Source organism: Odontesthes bonariensis, chromosome 2 (assembly GCF_027942865.1).
Source record: "Odontesthes bonariensis isolate fOdoBon6 chromosome 2, fOdoBon6.hap1, whole genome shotgun sequence".
NCBI classification, from domain to species: Eukaryota; Metazoa; Chordata; class Actinopteri; order Atheriniformes; family Atherinopsidae; genus Odontesthes; species Odontesthes bonariensis.
This window is the reverse complement of record NC_134507.1, coordinates 39,891,443-39,906,761: the sequence shown is the minus strand read 5'-3', so window position 1 is coordinate 39,906,761 and position 15,319 is coordinate 39,891,443. Positions and strand designations below refer to the sequence as shown.

Sequence of the window (15,319 nt, the reverse complement as noted above, 5' to 3'; positions counted from 1 at the left end):
GCAATGTAGTTGTGTTTGTGAGTCAGAGGAAATCTCATGTTCCCACCATGTGAGTGAAGGACAGACTGCAGCACTGATAAAAATGAATTCCCAGCATCAGTGTGTCAGTGGAACTGAAGGTGAACTGTCTGAGAGCTGAACACTGACAGCACTTTGTTCTCTTCTGGCTCGATGATGACGGATAGAAATAAAGCCTTCATGAGATCTGCCACCTTCTTTTCTTGTGTCTTTGTTGCCTCCTCCTGTGCTGTTAGTCTGGAGGCCAGATTAATATCGGCAGCAGTCTTTTCTTTCAGTTGCTCTTTCCAGCTCTCTGCCTCTTTCAGAACTGACTGATATTCAGTTTCTGCTGCTGCTGCTTTCAGAGTTTCACACAATCCTGCAGTGACTCGGTTGCACTGCTTGAGCTCCTGCTCACACTTTTGACGGAGATGACGCTCACACGTCAAACAGTTTTCCACCTTCTTTAGTTTTTCCTCAGTCATGGAGCAGCCGCTCTCTGCTGCCACTCTTCTGTCTGTTTCTCCTGTCAGAAAGAAATGTTTCTTCAGCAGCTTTGTCCTGAGAATATCCATCCCATGCTATAAATAGCTGATCTAGTCATTCTTCTGTCGGTAAGAGTTCTGTCATCTCTCTGATCCATAATCTCGGTCGGCAGCAGAGGCGTTAGAGGGAATCCCCTCGGTTTGTGAAACTGGAAACTTCCACTTGACGCGAGGAACTACGGAGGCCTGGAGATGATCCTGCAGGAGCTGGACATCCTCTGAGTGAGGAGTCCCAGCTGCAGCAGAGACCTGGGATTGTTCTTTTTCCAACAGTTGGTGGGTTCCTCATAACTTTCCTTACTGCCAAAAGTAATGGGACACGTGTAGAAACCCTCGTCTACCATGTCACACCACTGAAGTGGAGGAGATGATTTCGTGGTTGAACACTGGACGTGTTTCTTCAGATAAACTCCTGACCAACTGTGAAAAAGCAGTGAAAATGTCTGGCCTGTATAAACTTTGTGATGTCAAACAAGATCAGAGATGACATCGATTGTAATGTCACTGCAGTGATGACATCACAACTTTGTGAAGGCTTCTGTTCTGTCTCTTCTGGTCTGTGGTTCCAACCACAGATTCTGGATGGAACTGAAGTCCGGATTCCAGAATGTTGATTTGTGTTCTCTGTTAATCTCTGGACGACTTCAGCTGATTACTTCCTGTCACTGTCACGTTGGAAGGTCCACTTCTGCCAGTTTTTCAGCAGCCACTATCATGTTTTCCACCAGCAGTGTTTTCCAAGACAGAATAATGTCAGTTTGTTGAAAATGTTGCCAAAATAAACTATTACAATTACAACAAATGTCATCTCAGGGCGCTTCAGTAATAAAGTCCAATTCAGGGCAATTGGAGTTCAGTTCATTGTAATTATAATCCAATTAATTCAATTCAGAATGAATCTAATTCATTCATACAGAGCAATTCAAAAACTATTTCCTCGCTAAAGGAATAGGAGTATGCAGGGATTCATTTCCATCTAATGAACAGGTCAGTTATATTAAACAGTGGGCCGTGTGAGCAGCAATCAGGGGAGTAAGGAGTTCACAGATCATAGACAGAGGCAACCGTCCAACTATTCAAAGCTTTTAAAATGAGTAATAAAATCTGACAGGTAACCAGGGAAGGAAGTTCTTTAATCCTGGAAATATTCTCCAGGTGATAGTCGGCTGACTTCCTAACTGACCTGATCTGGCTGCTGAAGCTCAGCTCTGAGTCCATAATAACAGCCAGATTCCTGCTTGGTTTGTGGTTTTTAACATCACAGCCTGAAGCTGAGCTCAGATTTTTAACAGCTGACAATGACCTCTGTTTTATCTTTGTTTAGCTGCAGGACGTTCTGGATCATCCGGTTGGTTATTTGTTGGAGGCTCTTTGCTGGGCCAGTTATTCCTCTGTGCCAGCAGCTGAGCACCAGTTCTGCCAAAACTAACAGGAAACATCATCCTGCACCGCTGGATTATCAACAAGTATTACTGACCAAGTCAGGAGATTAAAAAGGATGCAGAGGATAGTCAACCATCTCCTAAACACGGGACTTGTGTTTGAGACCAGTCTTTGAACTGCTGAGTGACCGTTGTTTCCTTCATTCGTTTTTCACCTTTTTTTCCAAAACTACTTGGTCGAAAGGTGTAAAACATTAAAAGTACTGGGTTAAAGTTGGAAAAGCATCATGTTTAGGAAATAGAATACACTTTTGGGGAAAAACTTGGCCAATAAGACCAGGAGCTCCTGACCTGTCTCATACATTTCAGTAAGACCTCGAGAAATTGTTAGCCTGGCGACGCCATCCTATGTACTTCCGCCCAAAGATTTTGGCTCCGCACATAGTCTGGGCAAATCCCCCTACCTCGGTTCGCTCAGTGTTTTGCCAATCAGCAAACAGTTGCGAGTGGTGACGCAGAACTCACGCGCGGAGTCCATTGTAGTCCATATAATTGTAGTTCAACCGCAGCGGAAATAAACATGGCGACGGAAGAACGCTAGAAGCTATCCATGAAGTTGTCTCAACTCTGGAGATCATTACACAATTAAAACGAGAGCAAGAGGAATGCCTCGTCAATTTTGTTAGTGGCAAGGATGTCGTAGCTCTCCTTCCAACTGGCTTTGGGAAAAGTTTGATTTATCAAATGGTACCGGCAGGTACCGGTATAATGAAAGCGGATGTGGGAAGCGTGATTCGCGAGCTAGAGCCTCGCGAGAGTAAGCATGAACCTCGGCCCATAACCAACGTCATTTCTAAACATTATTATTGGTTAAGGGAACTCCGTTACTCCAATGAATTTAAGTTGCTGGGTAAGGTCCTGCCCTCCATGGAAACGGATTCCTCTTGGGTTTTCCCAAACTGTTTGACAGAGTCAACAGTCGGCTTTCGCCCAGGCTAGGAAATTGTACCAAAAAGGGCAAAACATGTCTCCTTTAAAGGACCAATAAGAGCTACATCTCAGACTCTACAGGCCTCAGTTAACTTGTTAAATGTGTGAGTGGGTCGGTGTGAAAACTCAACATCTAGGATGTTATTTCCAGCTTCTACATTTAACTGAAATAGAAAATCTGAGAATTTCGACAATTTGGGTAGAGCTATTTTACGGCAGTAAAATATTTGGCAGTGACTAAGTGCCTTTAGCACAGACAGGAGGGTGGAGGTGAGAGGAGACAATGAGGCTGATACCAGACCAACCAGATGAGCCTCCAGCATCCACCTGTCCTGATAGTCCCTCACAAGCAGCTGTCTGTTGTTAGCACCAGGCCTGGAATTTCGTCATTTTAGGGGCAAGGCCACTCGGCCTTTTGAGTTGTCAATTTTTTAAGGGCACAAAGGCCAAAAGCCAGGGCACCAAGGCCATAAATTAAAACAATGATTTAACATATGATATGAAGTTACTACGATTGTATATGCATTTACAATACTTTTATATATACTTATTAAGCATTTAATGGACACCAAATTGCAATTAAACAATTTTTTTATTAAAACTACACAGGATTCTTATAGCACAGACATGTTTGGCTCACTGTGAGACTGTGGTAGTGGGCCTACGTTGAAAGGACGTCACTTACAATGTAAGTGAATGGCAGTTGCTATGCTAAGCTAACTAAGCTAGTTCTGGCCAGTGGGTGTAATGTATTTTTTTTTGTGGACAGTTTAGGCATGCCACAAGACATGTGAATGGGTATTTTGATTGCGTTTTGAAAATGGGGCGATATCATTTATATCCACTAGCCACAGACAGATGAGACCCACTGAATTCATTTGATCAATTTATTAACTAAAGCTTTAAATTAATTTTACAGTGAAATTGGGAATGTACATCCAATTAAAATAATTACAATAATTAAACTTATGTACATACAAAACTTATTCTAACATTTCATTACTCCTCAACCCTCACAGACTATTCAGGGTCACATTTTTTGTACATAAAAAAAATAACTTTAAAACTGACCTATATTCATGTGAACCCTGAATCTACAAAAATGGAAATATTTAACAACTTTCTAACCATGTTTTAGTGCAGATAATGCACAGAATTAAACACAAAACTATGTGCAGAGACTAATTATGGAATTGTGGATACTGTGAAATGCTTAAACATCGTCCGAGCTCTCTGAACTGTCTTCGGATCCATCTAAATCAGTTCCATTTTTCCCTTTTCTCACAAAGTGTGGCCGGCGTGTGCGCAAACTGTCACCATGCCAGATTCAATATATTCAAAATATCATCCTCCTCCCCTCCTTTGGCAGGCAGGCATATCTTTTCTCTTCACGGCCGGCTGTCCCAACCATCGCCACATTTTGTTAGTGTTTGCGTCTGTATTTGTACCAATAACGCAATGCATTAATTTACAATGATGGAGCAGAGTCACCTAAATAAAGACAGAAGTGTCCCAAATACAAAAATCAAATGGTGAATGACACCCCATTTGTGCATGATAAGCTAACTGCAAGTTAGCTAACTGCAACTGATAAGTGTTTTATTACTTTGCATGTCTTCCAAAAGAGAAAATAATCGGACGCAGGGTAGCAAAACATTATGGGCGTTCCCATAGAAACTGTGCTCGCGCGTCCCGCGAAATAGATGGTAAAGTTCCTCATTTATCATCGGCCAAGCCGGCTAGTGAGTTTTTTTTAATACACGCCAAAAATAAGTTTCACCCGCATTTGGCGGGTTGGCGGGTGTTAATTTAGAGTTTATATCATATAAACGAGCAGCAAACGAACCTAGTCTGCACAGAGGTCTTTGACAGCTAACAACACAGCGCTAACTGCCTAGTTGTTAGCTAACTGCCTAGCACTAGATAAAAATAAAAGAACACAACTGCAATGTAACTTATCCAAGTAGTAACAAAAACACTTCAAAATATTATAATTATGTATTACCATACGAGCAAGAAATAGTAATGTTATCCATAAAATTACACTTAAAGCTGGACAAATGAAAAACTTAAGGCAAACAGGATCATCACAAAACCTTACCTCACCGCAGCCTTTTCTTGAGCGGAGAATCAGCTGGCTACGCACACGGACGCGAGAGGGGGTGGGCGGAAATAGACTGATGTCAACTGTCATCATAGACCGTCCGAGCGGTGTAAATGCAGGCTCGAATCAAGCGCACCGCTGATTTTTTTTTTTCTCCACCAGATGCTCATTGATCATTGAAGCCGTGTCAGAAAAGAGGCAGACTGCTAAACCGCAAAACTTAGTCAGAGAGGGCATCAAGGCCACTGTGGCCTTATGGCAGATATAATTTTCAAGGGCACAAGGCCAAAGTGGGGCCATGGCCCTCGTGGCCCTCGTGAAATTCCTGCCTTGGTTAGCACGTTAAGCTTTGATTGGTCTGGGCTGGTCTGTGGCATTATTTATAAACCTTCACCCTTGCTGTTTCCTCTCATAACTTGTTTTCACCATGACAGCTGCTGGGTTCTTCCTGAGGTATAAGCACAAGCTGCCTTTTACAGTTTTTGATTGATTGGAAACATTGGTTAATATTGCATTCTTACTCTTTGTTGTACATAATTTCAGGGTTTCCCTCTTTGCCTTGTTGACTGCTGCTACATGGGGTTTTCCCACTAAAGGTGTGCTATCATCTGTTGTGGTAAAACATTACATGCTTGCTTGAATTAGCTTCTGCTAAACTTGTTCTCATGCACCCAGGTTCAAAATCAGCAGGCCAGAGCAGCAGCGGCACAAGAGCTGCAGGTAATTTTGGCTCTTACCAGGGAGCAGCCTCTGGCCGCCCGGTGACCGTGCCCAACAGTGCTTCCAGTAACACTTATATGGTGACACCTGTGCTGGTCTCTGGTTCAAGTCAACCTGTTCTTCAGGCAGACCCAAGACTCAGCGGCTATGGCTCCGTTGTGCCCGTGCAAATGGCTGTGCAAGCTTCTGGTGTCCCACAGGCTGTTCAGACGGGTCCAGCATTGAGCAGCTTGAGCTCTGGCCTGCCTGCAACAGGATACTCTACTGTCACTTATGTGCCTGACGTAGGATCTGACGCTGGCGCTCTGCAACCTGGAGCTGCCCAACCTGGACCACAAGGTAACTCTTCTGCTTGGAGTGTAGATGGCTCAAAATATGTTTGGTTTTAACTTTACATCCTAGGAAACTGGGATGTTAAGACTCTGTGCTATCAGAACTTCTGCTGTGAAAAGGACTAATTGTGAAATGTCTCCACACAGAAACCCAGTGGGCTATTGCTCCCTCAGTCTTTGAGGATGCGTCAGCCCGAGCCCTCAGCCTAACTGACGTTCTCCCTGCAGCCCCTCTGTCACCACCTGGCCCTGTCCTCCAGTCAGGGGAGACCTCCAGTGTCACGAAGGAAGCTGAACTCGGGAATTACCAGCAGCAGACGGAGGAATTCGGCTACCCGGATGACCGCCAAGGGTCTGGACCAGGATCCGCAACCGTACTGGTGCCACACTTTGGTGTGGGTGGATCTCCTAACTTTGACTACAGGCTTTTGTATGGCTTGTACCCCTCTGGAACCTACAGCACCTTCAGCCAGCAGCATGAGAAGGGCAAAGACTACTTTCAGGATGTCCACTACTTGAAGGAGCATATTACTGACAGCCATGGTTCTGGGCAGCAGAAAAAGTTCTTCCCAAGTGCCCGCTAGAGCTGACCATGATGTGCAGAGGGTATGTTGAGAGTGGTACCTGCAAATGTCTTAATCTCAATGCTCTAACTAATCTGAATCTGTTTCAGATTGGAAAGCTGAATCCACCGGCACAAGATTATTTTTAGTCTATGAATAAAGTCTTGTCAAATGATCTCGCTTCAGAATGATTAAGGGAAACAATGTCCTGTGTACACCATCTGGGTTCAAGGCAAATGGCAGGCATCACCTGTCATATTTGACTCGGACGTTCTGCTTTTTGTTTCAAATATGGCTTCTCAAAGCTCTGCATCTTGAGAGGAATTGCTATGAAGGTGTTAAATAGTTGCACACTTTGCTCAATTGACTGTAGCGATCAGCTACAGCATCCTCTACACCTGTACATGGCAGCCAGACAGAACCCCTTCTATGCAGTGCACTCTTGAAATTGGTCCAACTTTGTGCCCCCACGCAACTCCGGGCACAGATTGCTGAGTGCACGGTAGCCAACCTGAAGGCTTGCCAAACGTTAAAGTTTAAATGGAAGATCAATGGTATGGTGGCAGAAAGCGTTGTTTTCAGTTCATTGTGACACTCCACATGTTATGCCCTTCCATATCCTGGAAAATAATTTTTTTTTTTTTTAATCCTCTTGACATACTTTCTATTGGATTTGACCTCGACAAGATGCGAGGGGTCTTCTGTCTTAGAAGGGGTGATTTTGTCCATGTCCTTTATGGCAAGATATTTCTTAGTGTCCATCAGCTTTAGCCTTTCCTAAGCCTGCTTCTTTCCTTTGTGGGATGTTTATAGTTTTCAACTTTTGTTGCATGTTTATTACTGACAGTTGTAACCTTTGTCACCTTAAGTGCTCGTTTCAAGTTTGTACTGGATGTTCCGTTCATACTTAGACTTTCCGTGGCTGTTACATAACACTCGACTGTTGCTTTTTCTTGCTGGGACTCCATGTTTGTGTGCTCGGCATACATTGAAGCCGTGAGCAAGGTGTTTTATTGTTATACAGTGATGACCAAGCGCTTCGCTTGGTCATCACTGTATAACAATATGATCCTTTTCTTTCGCTTTACATGCAGCATCTGCTTGAGGAGGCTAATGAAAGCGTGAGTGTCCTTGTCCTTGGTGAGATCTTCAACTCCAAAGTGCAGTTTTGGTAGCTCATCTAGAGTCCTTATCACTGCATGAAAAGAGGGATTTGTGGATGTATGTGGCCCCTTACATGTCCGCATACGTTAAGCCCCTGCATTTGCGGTGGTAAAAGTGAAAACTTGGCCCAAGTTGTCGCAAATTGACCTGGCAACTGCTCCCCCATGCCCCCCTCCCCTCCCCTACTTAGGAGAGCCTTCAATATGTAAATGCAAGTGATCAGGTCAGGAGCTGCCACAGTCATTTTCAAGTGGGGTGGGGTGAGGTGAGGTGGGGGGTGGGCAGGCCTGTTTCTACACGTTCATCACTATCACCTCCAACTCCAGCCAAGTTTGTTGCTGTGTTGTCTTGAAAAAGAAGAGGTGCACGCTGTCTGCTGGTGACAGGTGATGCATATCTGGGTTTTTTTCTCCCAAACACCTCTTTTGTAATACCGCTTTTTGTGGGCAAAATTCAAGGATTCAAAGGTTTATTGTCATATGTGCAGTTAGAAACGTGTTTCCCTGAACAATGAAATTCTTTTCTTTGTTGCCCGCACTGGATGTCCAAATTTATAATAATAAAGATAAGATAAAGATAAAATAAGCATGCAACAGCAATATTCTAAAAGGTTTCTTAAATAAAATAGAAATATAGAAATAAAAATATAGAAATCTGGCCTGTATACATAATGTGCAGTAGTGCGCTCAGTGTTTTATTGTGTATGGCTTAATTCGGTGTCACAATGGTCACAATATCGCCGAGGTCTTTTCTTTGTCCTTGCAGAGTCCATTTTTGTGTCAAAACAGTGCAAATTGCCAGCTGTGGTCAGACAACATTAAATAGCAAAAGGACGGGAGGTTGTCTCGCGAGTATTCCGTGTAATGACGTATACGCATATGATTGGTGGAGCTTAACGGCTCGCATAAGCTCTCGTTCAATCACGTATGAGAAACATTGTGTCGTGCAATGTAAACAAAAAGTTTAAGGGGCAGATCTGGCGGCAGAAAGGCAGACAGAAATCGCTGAGGTCCCGTGCTGTGAAAACTGCCCTGGTTTGCGGAATACAATGGCTGGAAGACGACTTGCTTTCAACTCCCCAGCAACTCTCTGCGGGTCTACAGGTTTGTGTGTTTTTTTCTACTTGCACATGACCATTTGATTGTTTAATTTTAGTCTTGTTGACACTGTACAGCACTTGGGACCGTTCTCGCTGATTTTAAATGTGCTGTATATTAAACTTACTTACTCATTTGCTTACAGGCAGATAAAATGAAAGTCCTGTTGAAAGCTATGACCGGAGTGTCTCGTATGGTGGCCAGCACTGTGGATACGGTCGTGGAGAGGGTTCTGGAGGGAATCGACCAGAGATTCGCTAGGTTGGAGGCAAGATGGCCGTCGAGAACGGACTGAAAATACATTCCAGAGAAGTTGAAGAGCGCACCCCCAAGAGAAGGCGGATACAGAATCCGAAAATCGCGGTAAGAGTAGGTTATTGACTGTGGCTTTAGGCTAAACTCAACTTAATTGTGTCCATCACGTGAAAACCAGTGTGAGTTGCTTTATTTAAAAAAATGAATTTCGTGTTTTCAATTTATAGGAAGCAGTTCGCCGCCTGCATAACTCACCGTGGCATTATAATCCAGGTCAAGGGTAAGAATAAGTGAATGTTCTCCCAATATCTAGTTGAGTTGGACCCGATGTTACGTTACGTCAATGCAGTTTTTTTTTATTAACCATAGGACTATTGTTTTTACAGGCTACTGTCACCTCACAATATGGATGTAACGAGTCGCTTGAAGGAGGCGGTGTCAAACAGTCCGAACTTCAGAGAGGTAGACGGGGACACTATCGAGGGTGAGCGACTTTTACCACGGCTGGCACTGATACTTTTAAGCACTGGTCATTTTATTCATTCCTCTTGTTTGTTTTTTTTAGCTGCGTGACGGACCTGTGTGCTGTGCTACAGGCGCGTCTTGAAGCCAACCCGAAATACTCACAGTCTCACCACAGAAGAGTGTAAGAGAGTAAGAACCAGTGGCGGCTCCTCCATAGGGGCGATTTGTGCGACGCACTACCAAACACGGAGTTTTTTTTTTTTTTTAAATCTAGTTGCTAAGGTGGGACTGATCTGCTGTAGGCAAACTGGTTGTATATGTCATTGTCCAATCAGATTAAGGTTGCGCCTGGTGTTGCTACGCCCATTTTGTGCGATTTCTGTCAGGGTCGAATTTGCACCAGGAAGCTCCCATTGACATGAATGGGACCTCGGTTTTTTTCAAAAATCCTGCTCCCATTGCATTTTCTATGAGGGTTTATGTGCTCGCACAAACGACGCACAACGTGCTTTCGTCATATGTCTGTTGCGCGGGACCATGAACTTTCTACTTGTTGTTGTAACATTGTGGTTTTCAATAAAGAAAAAAAAAAAAAAAACATTCTATGAAGAAGATGGCGAGTGTCGAGTGCAACAATACGGTAGTGTTTCTGACAGAAGTACCCTTTAGTCGTCGTACTAATGCGGAGAAGGAAGTTTGGAAGAATTTTGCAGGATTTTCGGGCTCGCCTTGCGAGGCAAAGATGAAACCCAGGGCTCTACCAACCCTGCTATTTTTCCAGGTAGTATTTGATGTAGCTAAATAACGTACCCTTTTGTGCTCAATCATTGACTTGTAATGATTTAAATCTTTTATATAATGTTGACAATGATAGCAGAATGTATAATGACACATTCATTGTTAATGGTGCAGTATTATATTTAAAAAAGAGAAAAATCTCACATAAGTAAGCTGCACTTATCCATGTTTGACAACTGGTTATACTTTTCTAAGTCATATTTTCCAAAACTTCAATAAACACTTGACTTGGATTTATATGTTGTCATTTTAATTACATTCTTTAGAATGAAAATTGAATGAATCTTATCATTAAGAGCTTATTTACTTATTTACTTATTTACTTATTTCATAGAATCCTGGAACAATATGAGGAAAATAAATAAATAATGGTTAAGATGTAATATTAACTGATTGGCAAATTATGCAAAAAATAACAAAAAATTATTTAAAATTATTACAATAAATTATGCTACCTAGACAAATATACCTCAGTCCTATGGACTTTTATGGTACTTATGGACATAACGGGGGAAATTGCAGTCACTTTGGTTATTTGGAAGACCAAATAACCCCTCGACTCTGCGTTGTGTTTATTTAAGGAAGACAAGGAGTTTCTGGACGATTGGACATTTTATTTCCTGCGTGGGAACATAACAGGTTTGCATCAGTGCAATCGGTTCAGCTTCGCACAGCACACTCTGATGCAGCTTTCACAGACTGGAAATTGCACTACCTAAAAAAAATGTCAGGAGCCGCCACTGGTAAGAACATATACGCTGTCAATATGACTTTCGTTACTTTATAGACAAGTTGTCAATATGCTGTGCATGGATAGACTATGTTTTGGTTATTTATTGGTTATTCCAACAGCTCCCAGAGGCCAGCTTCTGATCCAGGATGAGGACGTCTGACAACTCCCGCAGACCCTGCAGGGACCGGAGTAATGCGAAGAATGCGGATTCCAAACGGCGGCGTTTAGGCTTATTGTGTATATTGTAGGCTACAGCAGTGTGTGTATATAGTTTTCAATTCTTTATTATCAATATGGTTCTTATTACAATGTAAGCTATGTACATTGTGTGGTGTGGCAATAAAAGCGCTTTAAAAAAAAAAGTTTCCTTTTTCATTTCCTCAATAGATTCACGTCATTAATGCCTGCATTCATAGCCTAGTCATAGTGCAGCTTATAAGAATGACGTGAATATATGAAGTACACGAACATCCCAGGAATATTAGTAATCATAATCACAATTATTAATCATAATTGCTGAGTGATATGCCCATATAAAGTATGCATATATTAACCTTATTGGCCAATGGGCGGTCAGCTTTACAGGAGCTTTTTTATGTAATCGCGTGCCTTTTTCGTCCAATAACAGCGAGGCCAGTGAGAGGTCCAGGCACTCTTAGCACCCCGCTGTGAGAGCCCGCCGCGAGTCGGGTTCGTTTCCGACGATTTTCTTGCTCAACAAACTTAAAGTTTGTCTGCCTGCAAGCGCCCAGGTGCGTCCGAAAATCCCTCTTTTCGTGCAGTGTATCTTATCACAAAGGCCCAGATGTGCTTTTTCCCCCGTTGTTTTAATATAATCCGCTGGTGTATTCAGCCTCCAAGAGTTCTGGGTAAGAGTAAAGAGTTCTTTGTCCAATGCTTCATTCAGAAAATCCTTGTGAGGCATCCCTAGCCACTGCCCAATAGCTCTAATGTAACCATATGTGTTCCCAGGAAACAAGTTTTGGCCAATGAACACGAAGGCCAAAACGCAGCCAACAGACCACAAGTCAATACCTTCGTCCATTGGGAGGCCCAGGATGACTTCTGGGGCCCTGTAACCAAGAGCCTGAATGTTAGTTCCCATAACAAGTTTTGATGTATTCCTTGCCAAACCAAAATCAATCAGGTTCACATGTAATGGTTGTGACTGATGGTTGACCAGCATTACATTGTCTGGCTTTATATCTCCGTGAACCACTTTAATTCTTTTCAGTTCCTTTAAGGCCGCCAGCATCTGAGCAATAACGCTGATCTCAGACACATTCAGTGGCATGAAATCCCTTCCGTAGAGTAGGTCCAATAAGCTTTTGTCAAGCTTTTCAAAAACTAAGCAAACGTGACCCATGTATTTGAAATGTTCATGAAAGGTAACCAAGTTCTTTTCAAAATCAAGCTCTCTGACTTTTAAGATGTTATGTTCTCTTCTTCCCATGTCGCATCTGTCTCTTCTCACTATTTTAACTGCCACAACTTCTTGTGTGTGCAGATTTCTACACTTGGCCACTTTCCCATAAACACCCTCACCCAAGAATTCGTCGATGACATAACCACCGCTTTCAGTGGGCATAAACATGTTTTTCTCAACGTTGTATTTTTTTAAACGGGGCATTAAATGATAAATTGAACATTGCGGTCGCCATTTCTGTTCAATGTTGTATGTCTCCAAAGAAAATGGATTCAGTATAATCAAATTTAAAGGGGCACTAGGTAGCATTTTCACCTAAAATTATAGCCTTCAGGAGTTTGCCAAAGGTTAAACAAGTCAATAGTAAGCGAATGAAGCCTGTCTCGCTCCATCCCATATGTAACTTCTGCAGGAGCGACCCGCTTCTGAAGTCTCGCGATGCGCGAGAAGAGTCGTTTGTGTTTACGGCACTTAGCTAGGTACTGTATGCTAGCTGTAGTTGCAGGCTGTGTTCGCTTGTGTTGAAGAGCCAACACCAAGCTTTTCATATTCTGCCTTTCACAGACTGAATATGAAACGTTCGATGTTGGCACTTCCCATCTTTGTGAAATTTCTCCAAGCGTGATCTTGTTCATCTACCATAGTGATCTGCGTTTTAGATCGTAAAGAGACAGGTTAGCTGGCCCTTCTGATGATGGTGCTCTAATTCCTCCTGAGTTCGAGACGTAGCCTAGCTTCAGAAATACACGGACTGACCTGATTAGAATAAGAATAGCGGTTTGATCCGAACAAGAATTGTTATCTACACATGAAAATGGATTCATTTGTTCGGATTGTGATTGTAATCGGAATAGTGTAGAGCTAGTCTGCGTTTATTGTGGCGTGTATGTTGGTAGTGCCTGCGCGCATCTGTCTAAGATGTAACTTTTGTAAGTGTCTGCTAATACAAAGGAATCACTCCACGACTACACCATGATGAGGGAAGAATCCCGTTCAAGATCAGCAACAGTCCATCCATCCATCCATCATCTTCCGCTTGTCCGGGGATTGGGTCGCGGGGGCAGCAGCTTGAGCAGAGAAACCCAGACGTCCCTGTCCCCGGCCACTTCCTCCAGCAACAGTATTATAACATTTTATCTTGAGTTCTCTCTTTGGAAAATCTCTGATTATAGTATCTTACGTGGGCAGTCTACACTTGTGAATCAGATGACCTAACTGCACTGACTAAATAACACAACGGCAGCATTCGCCACGATGTTAAGTTAGTGGAGGTGTGCTTCCTGCTTCTGAAGAGTGCAGACGTGTCTCTGCTTCCTCCTGCTGCTTATCGCTTTATTTGCTTTTAAATCATTTTACTTCTTTCCACAAGTCTTGGATATAATTTTATTCTTTTTCTTTTAAGTGAACCAAGACTTTTTAAAATCATTTTTATTCTTTTTACATCTTATCTGACGAGCCAGCGACTACAATCCTTTCAACATGCCCTGTGAAAGCTGTCGGATATATCAACAAGAAATTTGGGCGCTACAAGTAAGGATTTTTGCCTTAGAAACTGAAATGGGACTTCATGAAACGCTCCCAATGGAATCCAGTGGTAAGAAGTCCACATTTACTTCCAAAGGAAAGGGTGAAAAAACTGCTACCTCCAACTTAAAGCTAAATGATACTGTGTGTTTTCCAAGACTCTGTAAAGGCACATATGATGGACTTGGTGCAAAGCCGAAGAATCGTCAAACTGTTGGTATCAACAGAGAATATGTAACATCACCCGGAATAAAGTTAACAAACAGATTTTTACCACTGTCAGAGCCAAATGTGACTGAGTGTGACAGACAGAGAGACGGTACAAAGCAGCAGATGGACAGAGAAACTGTGCCGAGTGTCAAGGTCAAAGATACTCTTGTGCTTGGAGACGGAGCCATATCTAATATAAACATAAACAGAATGGTTACATGCAGCTATCCAAGTGCCACTGTCTCTGACATCACAAGATTACTACCAGAGGTACTGGCAAAACACCAAGGGGTGAAACAGCTGATTGTGCACGTGGGTGCAGTGGACATCAGAGAGAATCAGTCTGAAATCTTAAAAAAAACTTTGAGAAACTGTTTGAGAGTCTTGATAAAGTGGCAACACCAACATTCATAAGTGGACCTCTCCCAAACATCGACAGGAGGATAAACAAATTCAGCCGGCTGCTTCAGTTGAACACATGGCTGTCCAAAGTCTGTGAGTCCAGAGGACCTCATTTCATCGAGAACTTTAATCTTTTCTGGCAAAGAGATGATCTCTTTCAAAGAAAAGGCCCACACCTGAACAGAGGTGGAGTAAGACGACTGACGGATAATCTTCTCCACGCTCTGAGGCATCAGAAGGGGCCAGGGCCAGGACCAGGACCAGGACCGGGTCCTGTGCTGCCGCAGAGAGAGAAGACGAGCCAGAGAAGAGCTCCTGCCTCGCCACCCAAGGACCCAGCAAAGGATTCAGCCACAGCAGCCACAGCAGCACCTCCAGCATCCCGAACACAGGATTCAGCAGCTCCACCATCGCCTTCACCACAGGCCTCACCACAGGCCTGGGACCCACCTGCTGCATCTACACCCTCCAGAGATGTTTCACCATCGTTCTCTTCTCCACCGTCACCCAGGAGATTTCCTGATCACCTTGAAAGCTTGGTGAAATCGGGGATTAAAATGGTTCCTCTCACGCCAAATATGGCAAGATCAAGATTCTATCCTCAAAGAA

At 43.2% G+C, this 15,319-nt stretch overlaps 1 long non-coding RNA gene across 1 annotated transcript; it reads left to right on the top strand.

Moving 5' to 3' along the window:
- The first annotated feature begins 9,199 nt into the window (after positions 1–9,199).
- Positions 9,200–9,800, top strand: LOC142400702 (uncharacterized). The gene is made up of 4 exons (XR_012772960.1): positions 9,200–9,260; positions 9,380–9,432; positions 9,539–9,636; positions 9,718–9,800. It is a non-coding gene; the product is annotated as an uncharacterized LOC142400702 (long non-coding RNA).
- Positions 9,801–15,319: the final 5,519 nt, after the last annotated feature.